The sequence below is a fragment of the Nannobrachium achirus genome (assembly GCF_963921795.1).
Source record: "Nannobrachium achirus genome assembly, chromosome: 14".
Lineage (NCBI taxonomy): Eukaryota > Metazoa > Chordata > Actinopteri > Myctophiformes > Myctophidae > Nannobrachium > Nannobrachium achirus.
Window position 1 is genome coordinate 49,564,218 of NC_137821.1, and position 13,439 is coordinate 49,577,656.

The window sequence follows — 13,439 nt, forward strand, 5'->3', positions numbered from 1 at the left end:
TGCGGCAGAAGGTTTCGGTAGGGCGAAAGTGGAGACTGAGAGATTAATTACACTGACATAATTCCCAAACATTCCACAAGTGCAGGTTTGTCTGTGCATGGTTCTGGCCTGCCACTATGTATGGTAATAATGAAAACCCTCCAATGTCGCGTCCCTGGGCGGGCTCAAACCACCATCCTCTCGGTTAACAGCCGAGCGCACTATCCTATTGCGCCACAGAGACTACAGTGTTTTTGAAGCGGTGAAAACCGCTTCCAATGAGTGGCTTTGTGTGTATCACGCCCATATATGGTCATTTTAGTCCAGAATGAACAGGCTTTTTCAAAAACAGAATGTCCGTTTAATTACCATATATGGTGATCTCAGTCCAGAATGAACAGGGTTTTTCAAAAACACAATGTATGTCACCTCATGTCCATATATGGTCACTCCAGGCCAGAATGAACAGGTTTTTCCTGTCCCGTACGTGCAAAATATCAGTCCAGAATGAATAGGCTTTTTCAAAAAGCAAAATGTGTGTCCCATGTCCATATATGGTCATTTCAGTTCAGAATGAATAGGCTTTATCTGTCCTGTACGTCCAGAATATGTGTGTGGTGTCCCTCCAGGTCAGATGAATGGATACTTTGAGGATTGGTCAAGCTTCACATGATAATTTGGCCTTCAGGTTTTATCTGTCTTGTATTGCAGCAATGACAAATAGCCGCATAAGAGCAAAAGGAAAGGCACAATAAGAATATACAGATGCTAACAGAATGGTAAAAAGGAGCATTAAGGCAGACAAGAGTAAATACATTGAAAATCTAGTAGAAGTTGAAAAATTTAGTAGGCCACAAAGATAACAGAAACTGAAATAATTATAGAGGGATGCAGTTGACAAACAACTAAGAGACCAGCAAGCAGGACTTTTTATATATTTTTTTAAAACCTATTATACCGGCTGTCATACCGGCTCTCCAGACAATTCTATACTAAGATTCACCGCTTCACTTCGAACCGAGGTTTGATTTTTACTCTTGGCCTAGATCTAGATAATTTTGTGTATGAGGACATGACTTTTAGTGATCACAAATGCATATTTTTTAACATTGTTTTTAAGTCTAATACTATGGCCATTAAGCAAGTGAAGAGGTCGCGCATGCTTAATGAGCTCTCAGCGGTAAATTTTTCCGCTGCCTTTGATAGCAGTGTGGTGCCATCAAATGGCGACATTGAGATTTTAGTTAATGATTTTAACCTGCACTGTACTACCATTTTAGACTCTGTTGCTCCTTTTAAATCCCGCACTGTTCGCACTTTAAACTCCTCCCCTTGGATAAATGAAGATATTCGTTGTTTAAGACGAAATTGGCGGCGCGCTGAGCGCAAATGGAGGACCACCAAGGAGGACGTGCACCGGCTTAATCTTAAACAACTTTTAATTGATTTTAACAGTGGTTAAAGAGGCGAGAGCAGCCTATTTTACAAACCTCATTTCCTCCAGCAAACAAAACCCCAAAGTTCTTTTTGATACCATAAATACCATTGTCAGTCCACAAATTCCTGTCTCTCACACCTTCTCTGCTGAGGATTGTCATGATTTACTTTTATTTTTTGTCAATAAGGTTGCTAGTGTTAGGGCAGGTATTATACTTCCTCCTCCACCCCACTTTTAACTATTGGTCCTTCCTTGCTCTCTATTATTAATCTTTCTTTAGTTTCTGGCCAGGTTCCTGCCTATTTTAAACAGGCAATCGTTCAGCCACTTTTAAAAAAAACAAGCTTGGATGCGTCACTACCAAGTAGTTACCGGCCCATCTCCAAGCTAACTTTTTTGTCAAAAATTTTAGAAAAGATTGTTGCAAACCAGCTTGAATCTGTTTTAACTGAATACAACATATATGATAAATTCCAGTCTGGGTTCCGCAAAAAGCACTCCACTGAGACAGCTCTTCTAAGAGTCTCAAATGACCTACTAATGTCAGCCGACTCTGGTAAATGCTCCATCTTGCTGCTACTGGATCTCAGTGTTGCATTTGACACTGTGGATTACTCCATTTTGATAAACAGGCTAAGGGAATGGGTAGGTATCACAGGTAGTGCCCTTGATTGGTTCAAGTCATATCTCACAGGTAGATGTTTTTCTGTAGCAGTAGGCCCCCATGTGTCAAAATCAGTCCCCCTTACATGTGGGGTCCCGCAGGGCTCGGTACTTGGTCCGATTTTATTTGCGCTATATTTGCTCCCATTAGGACGCATTATAAATTCTTTTAAAGGCATCTCCTACCACTTTTACGCAGATGATATTCAGTTATATTGCTCTTTTAATCCTGAATGCCCTGATTATTTTAACTCTAATTTTACTCTTTTGAACGAGTGCCTAACTGCCATTAAGGCATGGCTATCAAGCAATTTCCTCCAGCTAAACGAGGCAAAAACTGAGGTACTAATTGTGGCCTCTGAAGGTGTAGCAGCCAGGGTGGCTGGCTCTGTTGGGTCCCTCAAAAATAATTTAAGCACCAACATCAGGAACCTTGGGGTAAATTTCGATCAGGCCATGAACCTCGACTCACACATAAAATCAGTAACACGCACCTGTTTTTTCCACCTTAGAAATATAGCGAAACTTAGGTCCATTGTCTCCCATTCAGACCTAGAAATAATTATTCATGCCTTCGTGTCCTCCCGCCTGGACTATTGTAATTCAGTTCTCACCTGCCTCAATAAAACATCCATAGATCACCTTCAATTCATTCAAAACACTGCAGCAAGACTGTTAACTAGGTCCAGCAGAAGGTGTCATATCACTCCAATTCTGGCTTCGTTGCACTGGCTCCCAGTTAATTTTAGGATTCAGTTCAAGGTCCTGGTTCTCACTTTCAGGACCCTGCATGGCCAAGCACTTGAATATGTGACAGACCTACTAGAACCCTATGTACCCAGCAGGGCCCTAAGGTCAGCTGACCAGGGCCTACTGGTCATTCCTCGAACTAAGTTAATCACCAAAGGTGATAGAGCCTTTCAGTCTGTAGCGCCCAGACTTTGGAACGCCCTTCCGCGTGGCCTGAGAGCTGCAGAGTCTGTGGATATTTTTAAGAACCAGCTAAAAACACTACTGTTTCAACATGCTTTTGGGGAAAGTTATTGAACTTCTCCACTGTGAAATGTACTGTACTGTTTTCTGTTTCTCTGAGATGCATTGTATATTTCTGTTTTGTTTTTTCTGCTTCCTATTATTTGCATGTTTTTATTGTGCTTGTTCCTGCTCTATGTAAAGCACTTTGTGAGGTATCTCTGTGATAAGTGCTATACAAATAAAATTGACTTACTTACTTACTTACTTACAACATCAACCTTGTAATCAACTTTGACACTGGCACAGGCAGGCACCGCCACCTGGTAAATGGCGGTGGAGCTGGCAACCTCTCTTGGGCAGCCATACTGTAGCACCCTACTTGGGTACTATGTATTCAGTGGTGAGGACTGCACTACAGTAGTTCCTTCAGGGGCAAGGGCCAAGGTGGCACCACTCAAAAAGCTCCAGAAATACCCCAAATTTTAAAAGGCTTTCAGGTTTGTGTATATATGTATATTGGTATTTATGTATAATGAATAGAATGCAGGATTTTTAAAGACCAAACTTCTCTAAACAGTCATTCTACAGCCAGCTGGGCGATGAGCGGAAGTTGAAGCCTGAAGTGCAGGTGCAGCTGGAAGCCTTCACATGCGTGATGTTAGCCCTGAATAGATAGATAGATAGATAGATAGATAGATACCTTTATTATCCCAAGGGGGAAATTCAGTTGTCCAGTAGAAGCACAGCAGTATACAGTTATTTACAAAGTTACAGAGACGTAAGAAAAGATAGATAAGAGGGAAAAAAAACAAAAAACAAAGACAAGAGCAGTACAGTACCAATAAAGATAAGGTGCATCAATAGAGGGGGCGAATAATTGCGACCGTCAGGGAGCAGTTTACTATGAAAACCTCCACCGGCCGTCCGTCCGTCCGTCCGTCACACGTCACACGTCACACCTTTGCCCTGCTCATATCTCCGCATCAGTATGACATCACACCACATGTGTACACAAACCTTTGTGTACGTTGCTGTGGCAACAGTCTGTTGTTGCTGGTCTGTTAGTGTACGTTAGCAACCACCTTAGCAACCATGGTTTTACCCTAGCAACCAACTGTTTACCCTAGCAACCAACTGTTTACCATAGCAACCATGTTTTTTTACCCTAGCAACCAACTGTTTACCATAGCAACCAGATACGCAGAGCAGGGATCTCCATATATGGGCATAAACAGGTGACATCACACTGATGTCAGATACTCAGAGCAGGGATTTCTCCATAATATATGGGCATAAAAGGGATTCTGTTAGGGATCTCCATATATGGGCATAAAAGGGATTCTGTTAGGGATCTCCATATATGGGCATAAAAGGGATTCTGTTAGGGATCTCCATATATGGGCATAAAAGGGATTCTGTTAGGGATCTCCATATATGGCATAAAAGGGATTCTGTTAGGGATCTCCATATATGGGCATAAAAGGGATTCTGTTAGCTGTTAGTGATCTCCATATATGGGCATAAAAGGGATGCTGTTAGGGATCTCCATATATGGGCATAAAAGGGATTCTGTTAGGGATCTCCATATATGGGCATGAAAGGGATTCTGTTAGGGATCTCCATATATGGGCATAAAAGGGATTGTATCCCAGATGATGCCGTTAGGAGATCCACACTAACAGAATCCATATATGGTCCTACCGACAGCTGCTATAAGCCAACCCTGGCGATAAGGTCTGAGTCGAAGAAATGCTTCTTTCCTGGCAAGAATTGCCCCTTTATACTGTAGGGCTCGTTTGTGTATTGTATGACATCACGCCACATCATCGGCTGAGGACTGTGTGATGTCATCATATCTCCATATATGGAGACATAAGTTGCTCATGCAAATCCCAAGTACTGGTTTTTAGGGGTGCTGAGTGTGGCGCAGCAGCGTGTCATGCATTTTCTGCAGCAGCCATATCCCGCATAATAATACAAGCTGACAGTCCTCGTCCCTTATATTCCCATAGGTTATATGGAGATCTCAGTGTTTGTCAGTCCTTGTTCATTTATGCCCATATATGGACATCTCTATATCTACTGTAACAGTCCTTGTCCCTTTATGCCCATATATGGAGATCTCTTAACTGTAAGCCCTTGTCCCTTTTATGCCCATATATGGATATCCCTGATGTCATCCGTATATGCCCATATATGGGCTTTCTAATATGCCCATATATGGAGATCTCTGTATCTCCATATATGGGTATAAAAGGATACTTCAGGTCTGACATCAGGTTTGTTTATATTGGGTTGCTAGGTTTTACATCACAAACTCTATGGGCCATCTGACCTAGAAATCTATATTTGGGCATAGATGACTCATCGTGACCTCATCACACGTCGACCGCACGTGTGACGTGCGGTCGACCGCACGTGTGACCGACGGACGGCCGGTGGAGGTTTTCATACTAAACTGCGACCTTACGGTCGCAACTAAACTGCGACCTTACGGTCGCAAAAAGGGCATCATCTGGGAATAGCAAATATAGTTATCCTAGAAAGTGAAAATCTTACATCAAAGGCCATAACTACCTACCTACCACCATACTGCATTCCTCATTAAACTACCTACCAGTAAGATGCCTATAGGGAGAAAAGCAAAGGGCGAGGTTGCACCATTTCTTGGTCTTCTGGCCAGTGATGTATATCGGACCATTTAACCATATATGGAGACATCTGGTACCCAAAGATATTCACAGATATGGGCTTAATATTGATGACATAAGGGATCTCCATATATGGGCGTAAAAGGGATTTGGTTCCCCTGGCATCACAGGGATCTCCATATATGGGCATAAAATGGATTTGGTTACCCTGGCAACACGGGGATCTCCATATCTCCATATATGGGCATAAAAGGGATTTGGTTCCCCTGGCATCACAGGGATCTCCATATATGGGCATAAAAGGGATTTGGTTCCCCTGACATTACAGTGATGTCAGTGGCTGGTTCTACAGAGGGGATCTCCATTTATGGGCATAAAAGGGAATGTATGTATTATGATGTCAGATATCATAGACGTCATAGGACTTTCACATAACGAATAACTGAGTAAGCATGTAAACCCGTAAAATCTATATTTGGGCATGGCTGATTTATGACCTCATCATGATGACACGAGCAAACACAGCTGAATTGTATAAATGATCAGTGCAGAAACCAACAGAAGTATTTGACCAAGACTCTTCGATTTAAACATCAACAAAGGTGTGACGTTTGTTGATGGTCACAAAGGTGTGACGGACGGACGGACGGACGGACGGACGGACGGACGGACGGACGGACGGCCGGTGGAGGTTTTCATAGTAAACTGCTCCCTGACGGTCGCAATGATAGTCATGCTCGGCCCTTAACATGAGGACCAGTGGGGAATCGAGCCCTCAGCGGTTTGCACTAGGAACGTCAGATTTCAAAAATAAAGTGCGCGACTGTCCACTAGAGGCGGAAGTCCTATGTTAAGCAAAATAATTTCGGACAAAAATGCTTTTTATTCAACAATCCGGCAGCGGCGTGTAATGAACGTTGCACGGCGTCAAATCGTTATCAAAGTTGGCTTGGGTAAGCACTTTAATTTTGAAATCTGACGTTCCTAGCGCAAACCGTTGAGGGCTCGATTCCCCACTGGTCCTCATGTTAAGGGCCGAGCATGACTATCATGTATATGATAGATATGATAGTCATGTATTCAGGGCTAGCGTGATGTACAAACAAGCATGTGAGACATCAGTCAGCCTGGCTAAGAGCAAGATGCTGAAGAAAATGGTACATGATGTTCAAAGTGATTTCAGAGAAATTAAGGAAACGTTTGGAAAAAGACAAAGTCATACAAAATTGTATGCATTTATTGCGACCGTCAGGGAGCAGTTTACTATGAAAACCTCCACCGGCCGTCCGTCCGTCCGTCCGTCCGTCCGTCCGTCCGTCACACGTCACACGTCACACCTTTGTTTGTGTACGGTGTGATGTCATATATCTTCAGTATGACATCACACCACATGTGTACACAAACCTTTGTGTACGTTGCTGTGGCAACAGTCTGTTGTTGCTGGTCTGTTAGTGTACGTTAGCAACCACCTTAGCAACCATGGTTTTACCCTAGCAACCAACTGTTTACCCTAGCAACCAACTGTTTACCATAGCAACCATGTTTTTTTTACCCTAGCAACCAACTGGGCATAAAAGGGATTCTGTTAGGGATCTCCATATATGGGCATAAAAGGGATTCTGTTAGGGATCTCCATATATGGGCATAAAAGGGATTCTGTTAGGGATCTCCATATATGGGCATAAAAGGGATTCTGTTAGCTGTTAGTGATCTCCATATATGGGCATAAAAGGGATGCTGTTAGGGATCTCCATATATGGGCATAAAAGGGATTCTGTTAGGGATCTCCATATATGGGCATGAAAGGGATTATGTTAGGGATCTCCATATATGGGCATGAAAGGGATTATGTTAGGGATCTCCATATATGGGCATAAAAGGGATTGTATCCCAGATGATGCCCTGTACTTGGGATTTGTTGATGTAAATGTTCACATAGAGTGTAATAATTGGTAAAACAAACTTTTGGCCTATTTGTAGAGATAAGCGACCAACGGTCGCTTATCTCCCGATTAGGGAGTCTTACTGGTTCTAATGCTCATGTGACAGCCGAGAATGGCTTGTCCATGATTTATTTGTGTTTCAACGCATTTAAATAGCCTTTATCAATGTTCCGGGCTATTTGACTTAACTGACCTGTGTTTAGAGGATACATTGGCAAGCATACAAGCTTGGTACTAGAGATCAAATCAGAGACACCGCTTAGACTCTGCATGCTCTGATTAGGAAAGCCTACACCTGATGAAATTGAGGAGATCAAGGTAAAAACATGCTGCAGCACTCACAGTATTACCTTGAATTTAACCCTGGTAATATCCATCAGACATTGAGCTTGTATGATTTATGTCTATAGAGCTTGAGAAATGTACGGTATATCGACTTGTAATTTTAGAAATAAACATTTTGGCATTACTTTGCAGATGACCCAATATCAAGAACAGAGCCAACTTGCCTTCACACTGTTCATAAAATCACAGCTAACAGAGATCCCAACTGACCTTGAAGAGCGATGTGCTACCTTCTTTCTCCTGTCCCTCATTCACTTGGCACACCAGATGGTTTCTTCATCAAGACGAATAAAGCATCCATGGTACATTACCTGCTGAGTGATACACATGTGCCAGACTATCCTCCCAATGCCCTGTTCATCCTAGATGGAAATGCCCTCTTCCATACCCTGAAAAACCTGCCACACACCTATGGACAGATCTATATGCAAGTGCTGGAAAAGAAATGCAAGTGCTGGAAAAGAGATGCGATGACAGTCGCGTCATCGCATCATCTCTGTTCACTACAATGATCAACTGGAGATGACGCGACTGTCCACTAGAGGCGGAAGTCCTATGTTAAGCAAAATAATTTCGGACACAAATGCTTTTTATTCAACAATCCGGCAGCGGCGTGTAATGAACGTTGCACGGCGTCAAATCGTTATCAAAGTTGGCTTGGGTAAGCACTTTATTTTTGAAATCTGACGTTCCTAGCGCAAACCGTTGAGGGCTCGATTCCCCACTGGTCCTCATGTTAAGGGCCGACAGGGCTAGCGTGATGTACAAACAAGCATGTGAGACATCAGTCAGCCTGGCTAAGAGCAAGATGCTGAAGAAATGGTACATGATGTTCAAAGTGATTTCAGAGGAGACAAATTAAGGAAACGTTTGGAAAAAGACAAAGTCATACAAAATTGTATGCATTTATTCTAATGCTCATGTGACAGCCGAGAATGGCTTGTCCATGATTTATTTGTGTTTCAACGCATTTAAATAGCCTTTATCAATGTTCTGGGCTATTTGACTTAACTGACCTGTGTTTAGAGGATACATTGGCAAGCATACAAGCTTGGTACTAGAGATCAAATCAGAGACACCGCTTAGACTCTGCATGCTCTGATTAGGAAAGCCTACACCTGATGAAATTGAGGAGATCAAGGTAAAAACATGCTGCAGCACTCACAGTATTACCTTGAATTTAACCCTGGTAATATCCATCAGACATTGAGCTTGTATGATTTATATCTATAGAGCTTGAGAAATGTACTGTATATCGACTTGTAATTTTAGAAATAAACATTTTGGCATTACTTTGCAGATGACCCAATATCAAGAACAGAGCCAACTTGCCTTCACACTGTTCATAAAATCACAGCTAACAGAGATCCCAACTGACCTTGAAGAGCGATGTGCTACCTTCTTTCTCCTGTCCCTCATTCACTTGGCACACCAGATGGTTTCTTCATCAAGACGAATAAAGCATCCATGGTACATTACCTGCTGAGTGATACACATGTGCCAGACTATCCTCCCAATGCCCTCTTCCATACCCTGAAAAACCTGCCACACACCTATGGACAGATCTGTATGCAAGTGCTGGAAAAGAAATGGTGACAAAAGGCAACTTCATATTCTCCACAGACAATTACGAGCCTGGCTCGATCAAAGCTCAAGAGATAATCAGACGTGGCTTTGGAGAGAGATGCATCATCAAGGGGGCCCAGACAGTATGTGCACCAGATTTCAAGCTGTTTCTGGCAAATGAAGAGAATAATAGAAGTTGTGTCAGCTGAGTCAGCAGAGCAGCTGGCATGTTGTGGGACAGCAGTATGTGTAGAAGGCATGGCCTACTCCCTCTCAGCACCACGTGGCGAGGAAAATCAACAATGTAAATACATAAAATATTCACATATCATTATTTTATACAAAGTTTCATATGCTATTTTATGTCTTAGGTCACATCTGAGGAGATCCACAGGCTAAGATCTAACCAGGAAGAGAAAATTGTCCTCTACTGTAACCACGCTGTAGAACTAGGGTTCACATCGGCAGTTGTCCGCATGCCAGACAGCGACGTCTTGTTCGTCTTGCTGTACCAATACCATGCATAGAACATCAAGTTAAAGGACCTACACCATGAATTTTCACTTTTTCTATTTTAAAACCTTTTTTTGGGGTCCCACTGGCACCTTCTATCCTCACAAAGTCCTATTTCTGACCATTGTGTCTTTCTCTGTTTTTGGGAAGGCAGAGTTGAAAAGCTTTCCACGGGTTCTCAAAACAGTGCTGTTCTGAGAGTTGATCCGTGTGACGTCACACGGATCCCCCCCCCTTTACTATGAAATGGATGCTTCCCTCTGTTTCCCAAACACTGGGTCGGAACCCATTTGTGAGTCGCGGAGACAGTTTTATGGTTTATATATATTTCATACATTTTTGAGCGGTGCTAGATAACCGCTCCTATAGACCGCTTTTTTACCAAAACTATGATGTCACAAATGATGATGACATGAGTCCGCTAGACCAATGAAACACTTCGATTCTGTTGATCTGTCCATGATGTCATAGTCACATAGGCACCCGATTGGTTAACTCTGATTTAGAACGCGTTTAGGCCGCGTAAAATACGTCATAGCGCGTTTAGGCCGCTTAATACGTCATAAAAAATTATTGAGCGGTGCTAACCTTGAATTTCAAAATTGTATTAGATGAATATTCACTTATAAGCGATAAAATAACCACACTTTTAGACAGACTGTGGAAAATCTTACAGGTTATAAATGATAGCCAACTAATACAAGTTTAAAATACAAATAAACACAATATCCACTGGGTATCCACTGATTGCCCAGTTCTTCGGGCTCTTCGGGCCCAGCTCTTCTTGAAAGATTCAGTCAAGTCAGTGGTCTTGAACATAGCTGACAGCTGTTGTACTTGGCTGACAGCTGTTGTACTTGGTTGTACAGCTGTTGCTGCAAGGTCTGTGGTTCCAAAAAATGTAAAATACAAATAAACAGCTTTTGGAAAAAAATTATGCTGTCACTAATGAGGGTAACATGAGTTAACTAGACCAAATGTTCCGCCCCAGGATGACGGATGATTCTTTGGTCAATATAATCGTGGTATGAAATTCAAATACTTCGGTTTTGCCGAAATAATTAGTATTAGTACGGAGGATTGAGGTCAGATTTTAGGTGAATCGTTCACTTTTTCATAAAAGCGTGAAATTTGGTACACTTGTACAGTTTGGGGCCCTGAACATTTTCAGATATGGAGCCATCGCAAAAACGCCCCCTGGTGGCCATGGCAGCCATTTTAATTTCCACCATTACCAATTAATGTATTTTGCAACATAACTCCTGAACCAAACATGATAATACTGAATAGGTGATGTCTATACCTATGTTTTGATGGTCAAGGATTTCATTGATATCATGTAAAATGTCATAAACTGTTCGGGTGAATAGTTAATGGTCAATTCAGTGATGTTGTGAGGTAGTCCCATGGTTTTGTCCAAACATTATCCACTTTTTCATAAAAGCGTGAAATTTGGTACACTTGTAGAGTTTGGGGCCCTGAACATTTTAGGATATGGAGCCATCGCAAAAACACCCCCTGGTGGCCATGGTGGTCCTTTTAATTTCCACCATTACCAAATTAATGTATTTTGCGTCATAACTCCTGAACCTAACATGATAATACAGAATAGGTATTGTCTACACCTATGTTTTGATGGCCAAGGATTCTATTGATAATGTGTACAACATCATAAACTGTTCATTGGAATAGTTAATAGTCAATTCAGTGAGGATTGCGAGAAATAGATGAGATTATGCAGAATTAAATTTCAAGCATATTTCATGCCATCCCGCTAGCTGGGGCCTAATTTACTGTTATGTTACTTATTAGTGTCCACAATAAGTCTTTCTTTTGGTTGAAGCTTTCAGAAAGGACTCTGCAACTCGTCATGTTTGCTTGGACAATGGCTTCCATCCAACCACTACCTTCTAGCCAGTCCCCCAGTATCTTGAGAGCCGCCATCTCAATATGCAGTCCTCCTAAGACAATCACAAAATGATCTTCTCCTTCTCCATGTGAAAGGGGCCAATTCCACTGTATTTGTTTGGCTAAATACCGGTAGGTCCAAAGTCACAACAGGTACTGTACTTGTCCTGGATGTACCCTCTCTACTGCTTGATTGATAACATTCATTGCATGATGAATCATGGCCACTGATTTTGAGTCATCAGGGAATAGGGGAAGGAGAGCTGAGATGGGACTTTGGTTGCAGCTTATTGGCATGAAAGGCTGCCAAGGAGATATGTTCTGCTGGTTGATTTTTCAGGACACAGGTAGGTAATGACCCTAACCCTATTCTTTAAATGTGTGGAGTTAACCCTTGATGTCTGTTCCTCAGGCACACATAGACATCAAAGGGGTCTTGAGCCCTGCCCTTTTGTTTGTCTGTAAAAAGTGCGCTCTACACACCATGAATGCGGTTTTTCTCTCCCTCGGTCGTCCTCAGATGAGCTTCCATCTGAGTCTCCAATCGTTCCGGTTCTCCATACACCCGGCCAGCTCCGAAGAGCTTTCAGCTCCCGCATCCTTCTTCAGGACGTCCACATACGTTAACGCGGAACATCCTCGCGATCGATGCCCGCGCGCTGGTTCCCACAGGACCAGCCTGCTGGCCGGGAGCTCCCGATGTCTGTGGCAGTGGCCGGCCAGCTTCATCCTCCTAGCTGCTACCTTCTTGCTGAGCCTCGGCAGTTGCCTGTACAGGTCCTTGTTATGGAGAAATGCAAATGCCCTCTTTCCATGCCATACCTGAAGGCAGCATTCAAGAGAATTCAATCTTGTCCAAACTCTCCTGAACTTGAATGCAGCATCTTATGTTGAAAGAATTTCCCTCTCTGTGTAGAAATCTATGCCGTTACACCACATCTCCAGTATTGACTTGATTAGTTCAGTGTGGTATCAAGCACCGAAAATAGCTGAGCGGTGTGTCGGCTATTTTCGATATTTCCACCAAAAGGGCTTTTCAGACATTTCAGCCCCTGCCTCTCTAACATTCTTTGCACATCCCTGCTGTTCCTGGCTCAGTTGATCTAGGTGGCATGATCTAGACAGAGTACAGTTTATTTAAAACTAAAGACAGACTTAATTTCTTCATTTGCACAGACATTCTCAATATAGTACAGACATGCTCAGCAAATTCTATGCTATACATACCATATGATTGGTAACATGTATTTTTTGTGCCGTTTGGCAGGAAGGTACTTGCTTCATGAAGGGGTTCAGCAGATGACAGATCTTCACAAAAAAACACTGAGATGAGTCAACCAAAAATAAATACTTATTGTGGACACCATCATAACAGTAAATCAGGATGTGGGATGACATGAAATATGCTTGAAATTGTATTCTGCATAATCTCATCTATTTCATTGCAATACTCACTGT